Below are 10,668 nucleotides of genomic sequence, written 5' to 3' on the forward strand. Positions count from 1 at the left end.
GTAAAATAACAAATCAATGACCCAAATAAATAATTCGTCCAAATTCTGATCTCAACTTAGATTTGTTACTTCACATGAATTATAATACACTTTAAAGAAAACAGTTCTATCGACAACAACAGTTAAAAAGTTTAATGAAGCACTGCTCCAACAGTAGAAAACACTGATACCAGCTCAGCTTGGTCAACATCATTTCAACAGTCATTCATCAGTCATGAATTTATAGGTTATCAGTCACTTTACTCTGACAGTGACAATAAATAGGCAAACCCTTATTTTTAACACTGTATCATATGGATTGTTAATCTTATCAACACCAGTGTGTGTCTAAACATAAATTAAATACTTTGTAAGTACTGATAAATAAGTTTAAAAAAAAACAGTACAACCAAGTCACACTGTACAGAGGGACATGAAGAGAACAACACTGAAGTGACAGAACACCAAACTGCTCACGGATACAATCCCAGCATGTGCAGCAGTGTTAGTGGTGGTGGTGGCCCTGGCAGTCATCGTGGTTGGTGCTGCAGTTGTAGTTGCCTCAGTGGTGGATGCTGCAGTTGCAGCTGCTACATCTGAGTCAGCTGAATTTAATTATTGTTCGTGTTATGACTTATGAACCTACGGCTACATATCTGTGAATCTTTCGTTCCAAGTGACATAGGGTCAGAATTTGAAAAAGTTACTTAAAAGAAGACTTGTTCAAGAAGTCAAAAACATACACGAGGCCACTATGACCTTGACCATTGACCACCCAACCATTATTAATCAATGAGTCCTAGTGAACGTTTGTGCCACGTTTGAAAGGGTTCTCTCGAGGCATTCATAAGATAACACGTTCAAAAGGCAAAAAAGGGGATTTGGTAAGTCACTGTGATCTTGACCTTTGACCACTGAATCAAATTCCCAGGAAGTGTTCTTGAGATACTGTGTTCAGAGGAATGTGACAGACAGGTGGACAAATCGAAAACATGTCTCCACTGAAAGTTTGGGATGCATCTCATAATAACACTCAATCTTGATTCATTTGCCAATTGTCTTCTTGATAAATCTATTGTTTTGTCCATATCACAGTTTCCCAAAAGTCCAAGTTGACACTTTAAAACAGCCTGATTTGTCCCACAATTCAAAACTCAAATATTTTACTATTCGACAAAGACAAATATCAAATCTTCACATTTCCAGGACATGTGTTACTCTCTAACTAACATGCAAATTCAGTGTTTAAGTTACAATCTCTCTTCTTCAGAAACAATGAATGAATGAATGTATCCTCTTTATATGATCTTTATAGATATATACCTAAACAGTAAGGGCGTATACCTCCACATTGTCTGTGCATGTATTATTATGAAATCTAGAAAAATATTTTCAGTTTCTTCACCATTGCGGGATTAGGCGTATTTCCACATTTTCATTTCTCCAGGGAGTAATTCATGGATCTTTATGAAATAAATCAAATATATTATGGGGCCAAATAAAAAACTGGATCTAGTGAATTTAAATTTAAATGTAGTTTCACAAGGGGACTGTTGGGCCTCTGCCAAGGTGTGTCTATTTACTGCCTCTTCCTCCAAGTGTGTCCGTAAAAAAAAGTACAATGACCCCAAAAAAAAAAAAAATCTAAATTAGTTTTATCTAGAATAAGCGATAAAAATATATATATTTTTACAGACTAAGGAATGTGGATTTTTCTGAACATCAATTTCTGTGAAGGGGCCTATTAAAGTGGATATTTTATGTGTAGTGACTAAGAGCAGGTGGAACGAGGACAACAAGCAAAACCTGTTTAGATGAGGACATGAGCACCTGACTTTTGTTTTATAATAGAAAAAATGTAAACCTGCCTTTAAACAATAACAAAACATAATACAACCTGTTGTCCTCACACGTCATTCACTGTGAATGGTGCGTGAGGACAACAGGTGGTTCATTCGTAAAAGGTAAACCAGAGTGGGGGTGTGACCTGACGTCAACTTGACTATTAAAAATCAGCCAAAACATTCTGTTTTATTTTCAAAAGAATTGATCAAGAATTTTTATTTCTATATACCTTATAGAATATTGCCTATGCATTGTATAAGAACAGTGAGGAGGTATCAAACATAATCCAATAACCTCAGATTTGTAAAACTTTCACATTGTCTTCTTATGAATTCGAGATTAAAAACAAAACCTTCACTCAGGAGTCTTTATGTATCGTGATAATTATCGATGTCAACTATTCAACCATGTTCTCAAGTCCTATTTTAATGCGTTGTCAATGTTGTTTTTATATTTCTATTTACAAGCTTCGATTTGGTTTGTTTACTTAATTAACGTGTCTTGGAGCATTGTTAAAAGAGCTTTATAAATAAAATTATTTTTATAATCATTATTGTTATGTATTTATCTGTCCACAGTTTTTCAGACGGAGGATTTTTTTGTAGCTTCTCTCACCACAGGAAGTCCAGCGTGTCAACACAGAAAAACCAGTGAGGTCAAAATGAAGTAGAAGTTCAAGGCTCGAGGTGCTTTACTGACCCCTGGTGAGAATAACTGAGATTTACCAACAGTAAACTGAAGCCCGATCCAAACAGGAACTGTGAGCGGACACTGGAACTGAGAATACAACAGATCATGTCAGGTAATGTTAACATAAACACATTTATATCAGTTGTGCTTTACATTTAATGTATTGTGTGACAGCACCTTGACTTAACATGGAGTGATTTAATCACAATGTTCGTGCTGGTGGTAGTGTGGCCTTTTTAACTTTGTGTGCCGCTTTCCTCTACAACCATAAGTGTGTAAGTTTGATTAACTATAAATATCTAATGTTAGTTAATTCCAGATCATACCAAACACATTAGGGCTATAGGGAAATCAATGATGGGAAACGTAACATGCAAAAATATTGTTTATTCATAACTATTGAACATTATGTTACAATTTACAAGTATTTAAAATGCGCACCATGTCGGGATTTAAATGTTTTAATCTACGAAAATATACTCTTATGGTTTACTTTATTTTCTTTATGATGTGTTCAGTTGCCTTATATTCTTATTCTGTGTTTGTGTTTCACCTCTAACTGAAGCAACACAAAACACATGTAAAGAGTAATTCCCTGGAAAATTGTAAAATACTGAAAAGCGCCCTTTCAATATTAAAGATTAAAAACATCCTAGATCTGCCTCCTGATCCATATCCATATCTTCCCTGACCCATACCACGTCCTTCCACCACATTCACAGAAATGCGTTTGTAGTTTTGTGTAATCTTGGTTTTAAAAAAACCTGCCAACACATGAACAGACAGGGGTGAAAACAGAACCTCCTTGGTGGAGGCACCAATGAAAAGTGATGGTCATTTATAGGCCTTTTTCTCTAACTGTGGGTTAGGCCATTATGGCAAATAATGTCAATCTTAACAAGTAATTTTGATGCATGGAGCCATACCCAGGATTAAGATGCATTTAAGCTCAGAGCCTCTTCTCATTGCCTGATTCAACATAAAGAAATAAATGTTGAAATATGTAAAACCATAGCTAGAAGTCAAACTATGAGTAAACAGAGGACAAGAAGTTTCGAGTCAGATCAGACGTGATCTTATCTAAAGGAAATAAAGATATTTTTCCAGGTTTGTTGCTGTGTCATTTTATTTATCTGCTGTAAAATAAAAAATCAATGACCCAAATAAATAATCTGTCCAAATTCTGGACTCAACTTAGATTTGTTACTTCACATGAATTATAATACACTTTAAAGAGAACAGTTCTATCGACAACAACAGTTGAAAAGTGTAATGAAGCACTGCTCCAACATTAGAAAACACTGATACCAGCTCAGCTTGGTCAACATCATTTCAATAGTCATTCATCAGTCATGAATTCGTAGGTTATCAGTCACTTTACTCTGACAGTGACAATAAATAGGCAAACACTTATTTTTAACACTGTATCATATGGATTGTTAATCTTATCAACACCAGTGTGTATCTAAATATAAATTACATACTTTGTAAGTACTGAAAAATAAGTTTAAAAAAAAACAGTACAACCAAGTCACATTGTACAGAGGGACATGAAGAGAACAACAGAACACAGAACACCAGACTGCTCACGGATATGATCCCAGCAGGTGCAGCAGAGTTAGTGGTGGTGGTGGCAACAGCTGTCATCGTGGTTGGTGCTGCAGTTGTAGTTGCTTCAGTGGTGGATGCTGCAGTTGTAGCTGCTTCAGTGGTGGATGCTGCAGTTGTAGCTGCTGCAGTGGTGGATGCTGCAGATGTAGTTGCTTCAGTGGAGGATGCTGCAGTTGTAGATGCTGCAGATGTAGTTGCTTCAGTGGTGGGTGCTGCAGTTGTAGCTGTTACAGTGGAGGATCCTGCAGTTGTAGCTGCTTCAGTGGTGGATGCTGCAGGTGTAGCTGTTACAGTGGAGGATCCTGCAGTTGTAGCTGCTTCAGTGGTGGATGCTGCAGGTGTAGCTGCTACAGTGGAGGATGCTGCAGGTGTAGCTGCTACAGTGGTGGATGCTGCAGTTGTTGTTGCTACAGTGGTGGATGCTGCAGTTGTTGTTGCTACAGTGGAGGATGCTGCAGTTGTAGTTGCTGCAGTGGTGGATGCTGCAGTTGTTGTTGCTTCAGTGGTGGATGCTGCATTTGTAGCTGCTTCAGTGGTGGATGCTGCAGTTGTAGCTGCTGCAGTTGTAGATGCTGCAGTAGTAGCTGCTTCAGCGGTGGATGCTGCAGTTGTAGCTGCTACAGTGGAGGATGCTGCAGTTGTAGATGCTGCAGATGTAGTTGCTTCAGTGGTGGATGCTGCAGTTGTAGCTGCTACAGTGGAGGATGCTGCAGTTGTTGTTGCTACAGTGGTGGATGCTGCAGTTGTTGTTGCTACAGTGGAGGATGCTGCAGTTGTAGTTGCTGCAGTGGTGGATGCTGCAGTTGTAGCTGCTTCAGTGGTGGATGCTGCAGTTGTAGCTGCTGCAGTTGTAGATGCTGCAGTAGTAGCTGCTTCAGCGGTGGATGCTGCAGTTGTAGCTGCTACAGTGGAGGATGCTGCAGTTGTAGATGCTGCAGATGTAGTTGCTTCAGTGGTGGATGCTGCAGTTGTAGCTGCTACAGTGGTGGGTGCTGCAGTTGTAGCTGCTACAGTGGTGGATAGTGCAGATGTAGATGCTGCAGATGTAGTTGCTTCAGTGGAGGATGCTGCAGTTGTAGCTACTACAGTGGTGGATGCTGCAGTTGTAGCTGCTTCAGTGGAGGATGCTGCAGTTGTAGCTGCTTCAGTGGTGGATGCTGCAGTTGTAGCTGCTACAGTGGTGGATGCTGCAGTTGTAGCTGCTGCAGTGGTGGATGCTGCAGTTGTAGCTGCTGCAGTGGTGGATGCTGCAGTTGTAGTTGCTACAGTGGTGGATGCTGCAGTTGTAGCTGCTTCAGTGGTGGATGCTGCAGTTGCAGCTCCTGCAGATGTAGTTGCTTCAGTGGAGGATGCTGCAGTTGTAGTTGCTACAGTGGTGGATGCTGCAGTTGTAGCTGCTTCAGTGGTGGATGCTGCAGTTGCAGCTCCTGCAGATGTAGCTGCTGCAGTGGTGGATGCTGCAGATGTAGCTGCTTCAGTGGTGGATGCTGCAGTTGTAGTTGCTGCAGTTGTAGTTGCTTCAGTGGTGGACGCTGTAGTTGTAGCTGCTAAAGTGGAGGATGCTGCAGTTGTAGCTGCTACAGTGGAGGATGCTGCAGTTGTAGCTGCTTCAGTGGTGGATGCTGCAGGTGTAGCTGCTTCAGTGGTGGATGCTGCAGTTGTAGCTGCTACAGTGGTGGATGCTGCAGTTGTAGCTGCTTCAGTGGAGGATGCTGCAGTTGTAGCTGCTACAGTGGAGGATGCTGCAGTTGTAGCTGCTACAGTGGAGGATGCTGCAGTTGTAGCTGCTTCAGTGGTGGATGCTGCAGGTGTAGCTGCTTCAGTGGTGGATGCTGCAGTTGTAGCTGCTACAGTGGTGGATGCTGCAGTTGTAGTTGCTGCAGTGGTGGATGCTGCAGTTGTTGTTGCTTCAGTGGTGGATGCTACAGGTGTAGCTGCTTCAGTGGTGGATGCTGCAGTTGTAGCTGCTGCAGTGGTGGATGCTGCAGTTGTAGCTGCTGCAGTGGTGGATGCTGCAGTTGTAGTTGCTACAGTGGTGAGTGCTGCAGTTGAAGCTGCTACAGTTGTAGCTGCTGCAGTTGTAGTTGCGTCAGTGGTGGATGCTGCAGTTGTAGCTGCTACAGTGGTGGGTGCTGCAGTTGTAGCTGCAGTGGTGGATGCTGCAGTTGTAGTTGCTGCAGTGGTGGTTGTCTCGGCACTTGCTGATGCTATTGATCAAAACATAAAACATCAGTCAATAAGAGTTTCCTTTTCCACAAAACTGCTGCTGTCTGTGAGAAGAACAGGTTTTGCTCACCGACGATCAGGAGTTGAATCAGGATGATCAGGAGCATCTTTATACTCTTTTGCGCCTAAAAGAAAAAAAACAAATATTGTCTCACTTAATCAAAGAAAACCTTTAAACAGTTTCCAAAACTAAAACAATGAAAGTTGTGCAGTACAATCAACCGTTTTTCTGCTTTCTATCTAAGATAAATATTGTACTTACAAAGCTTCTCTGAATTGTATGTCTGTAGCTGCCTTGGGATGGAAGCTGCCTCAGTCCAATGTCACTTCACCTTCAGATGTAACTTAACCTCAGTTTGCCACAACCTTTATATGTTTGACGATTGACATTAAGAATGGTGGGGGAGAGCTCCCATTGGTCACCTCAGAGTAACAAATAGCTTTGTCTATCAACAAAGCAAATATGTTGGTGACAAACTGAAGGAGTTGTTCCGCTACGTGGGACAAAGACTTCACAGTGTCGATGACGATTTAGAATTACTGATGCGAAGGTGGCACCTAAACCAAGTATGTGCCATGTAAAGCTAATGGAATGAGAATAATGGTGGAGGAAAAGATTGATGCCTTTGTGTCCTACCTGCTCTCCATGTGTTATGACCTTCACCGGTGTGTTTCTGGTCAGAGTAAGAGTTCCATTAATGAACTTTAACCATAGATCACAGTTCATATGCTCATGTGATGATCTTAGTCGACTTTATACATTATAATATGGGTGTGAGCACTTTAATTTAACTTGGCTTATAACTATCATCTGATGTGACATTTCATGGTTGGATTGCGTCATAGTGTTCACTTGCTGGTACGTCAGCCTTTTGCACCACACCCAGCTCCTCGTCACAACAGAAGTAAACATTCAGAACATCTTAGTCAGCTGAATTTAATTATTGTTTGTGTTATGACTTATGAACCTACGGCTACATATCTGTGAATCTTTCGTTCCAGGTGACAAATGGTCAGAATTTTCAAGAAACACTTAAAAGAAGACTTGTTCAAGAAGTCAAAAACATACATGAGTCCACTATTACCTTGACCATTGACCACCCAACCCTTATCAATCAATGAGTCCTAGTGAACGTTTGTGCCACGTTTGAAAGGGTTCTCTAGAGCAGGGGTTCTCAAACTTTTGCAAGCTGGGCCCCCCCAAAGCTGGTTAGGGGTAGTTGGGGCCCCCCCACCCCCCCACTGCCACCCTCAACTGCACCACCATTTATAGATAGATAGATAGATAGATAGATAGATAGATAGATAGATAGATAGATAGATAGATAGATAGATAGATAGATAGATAGATAGATAGATAGATAGATAGATAGATAGATAGATAGATAGATAGATAGATAGATAGATAGATAGATAGATAGATAGATAGATAGATAGATAGATAGATAGATAGATAGATAGATAGATAGATAGATAGATAGATAGATAGATAGATAGATAGATAGCATATTGTTTTGATAGGCCTGACATGTTCAGTGGTTGGTGCCAGACTAGAGTCAAGCTCAACAGGGTCTACTTTCCCAGCGGCTCGCCAAGCCCGTTCCCTTGGCTGTGGTTTCGCTAGATAGTAGGTAGGGACAGTGGGAATAGGTTCGGCTTTTGTTATTGTTAGGCCCATACAGACAATTATTATTACTATTTTAGTATTTATTATTATTATTGTTATTATTATTATTATTATTATTATTATTATTATTATTATTATTATTATTATTATTATTATTATTATTATTATTATTATGATTATGATCAGTAGTAGTAGGCCTATTGAAAGGCTATTAATATAAGCAGTTAAGTGAGCCTGCATGCTTTCTTATTATAATAATCATCATTATTATCAAGATTATTATATTATTATTATTATTATTATTAATGATAATCGACCAATTATGTTGGATCATTGAAGATGTAGAGGGAGGTGTTCAGGAGAAAAGGGCTAGCTGCAGTTGGAAGAAGTTAGCTAGCTAGAAGGCTAGCTCTTGGGGCTACGTCAGACTTTTGCACCACACCCAGCTCCTCGTCACAACAGAAGTAAACAGTCAGAACATCTGAGTCATCAAAATTGAATTATTGTTTGTGTTATGACTAATGAACCTACGGCTACATATCTGTGCATCTTTCGTTCCAGGTGACATAGGGTCAGAATTTGAAAAAGTTACTTACAAGAAGACTTGTTCAAGAAGTCAAAAACATACATGAGGCCACCATGACCTTGACCATTGACCACCCAACCCTTATCAATCAATGAGTCCTAGTGAGCGTTTGTACCACGTTTGAAAGGGTTCTCTAGAGGCATTCATAAGATAACACGTTCAAAAGGCAAAAAAAGGATTTGGGAAGTCACTGTGATCTCGACCTTTGACCACCAAAATCTAATAAAAACGTTTTTTCAGTTGAACTGAAAGTTTATAAAAAATTTGAAGAAATGCCTTAAAGCTGCTCTTGAGATCTTGTCTTCACAAGACCACAGTGAACTTGACCTTTGACCACTGAATCAAATTCCCAGAAAGTGTTCTTCAGATATTGTGTTCAGAGGAATGGGACAGACAGGTGGACAAATCGAAAACATAATGCCTCCACTGAAAGTTTGGGATGCATGTCATGATAACACTCACTCTTGATTCATCTGGCAATTGTCTTCTTGATAAATCTATTGTTTTGTCCATATCACAGTTTCCCAAAAGTCCTAGTTGACACTTTAAAACAGCCTGATTTGTCCCACCGTTCAAAACTCAAATAGTTTACTATTCGACAAAGACAAATATCAAATCTTCACATTTCCAGAACATGTGTTACTCCCTTATTAACATGCAGATTCAGTGTTTACAGTACAATCCCTCTTTTTCAGAAACAATGAATGAATGAATGAATGAATGTATCCTCTTCATATGATCTTTATAGATTTATACCTGAACAGTAAGGGCATTTACCTCCACATTGTCTGTTGACGTATTATTATGAAATCTTGAAAAATATTTTCAGTTTCTTCACCATTGCGGGATTAATTAAGATTAAGATACATTTTATTATCCCACACACATGCACAGACATGCACAGGCACACTCATGCAAGGGGAAATTTAACCTCTGCTTTTAACCCATCTGGTGCAGGACACAGCTGTGTACGGCGCCCGGGGAGCAGATGTTGGGGGAGTAAGGTGCCTTGCTCAGGGTCACTAGACAGGGTAGGGAGAATCCTCTTGGATTTTTTGGACAGATCAATCCAGGTTCGTCTTTTTGTTGTTTCTCCGTAGAGTCGAACCAGAGACGAACCAGAGACCTTTCCTGACCATAGTCCAAGTTTCTGCCACTAGCCCTTCAATTTCCCCAGGGAGTAATTCATGATTCTTTATGAAATAAATCAAACATATTATGGGGCCAAATAAAAAACTGGATCTAGTGAAATTAAATGTAGTTTCACAAGGGGACTGTTGGGGCTTTGCCAAGGTGTGTCTTTTTACTGCCTATCTCTCCAAGTGTGTCCATAAAAAAAAGTACAATGAAATTTTAAAAAGCAAACAAAAATTTGAACATCAATTTCTGTGAAGGGGCATCTTAAAGTGGAATTTTTATGTGTAGTGACAAAGAGCAGGTGGAACGAGGACAACAAGCAAAACCTGTTTCCAGAGGACTTTAAAAGAACAGTTCTATCGACAACAACAGTTGAAAAGTTTAAGAAGCACTGCTCCAACAGTACAAAACATTGATACCAGTTCAGCTTGGTCAACATCATTTCAACAGTCATTCATCAGCCATGAATTTATAAGTTATCAGTCACTTTACTCTGACAGTGACAATAAATAGGCACAAATTTATTTTTAACACTTTGTATCATATGGATTGTTAATCTTATCAACACCAGTGTGTATCTAAATATAAATTACATACTTTGTAAGTACTAATAAATGTGTTAAAAAAAAACAGTACAACCAAGTCACACTGTACAGAGGGACATGAAGAGAACAACACTGAAGTGACAGAACACCAGACTGATCACGGATACGATCCCAGCATGTGCAGCAGTGTTAGTGGCAGTGGTGCTGGTGTTTGTCGAGTTTGTCATTATTGCTGTGGTAGCTGTTGTTCCTGCAGTCGATGTGGTGGTGAGTGCTGCAGTTGTAGGTGCTGCAGTAGTGGATGCTGCAGTTGTAGGTGCTACAGTGGTGGATGCTGCAGTTGAAGGTGCTACAGTGGTGGGTGCTGCAGTTGTAGGTGCTACAGTGGTGGGTGCTGCAGTTGTAGGTGCTACAGTGGTGGG

Source organism: Limanda limanda, chromosome 2 (assembly GCF_963576545.1).
Source record: "Limanda limanda chromosome 2, fLimLim1.1, whole genome shotgun sequence".
Classification (NCBI taxonomy): domain Eukaryota; kingdom Metazoa; phylum Chordata; class Actinopteri; order Pleuronectiformes; family Pleuronectidae; genus Limanda; species Limanda limanda.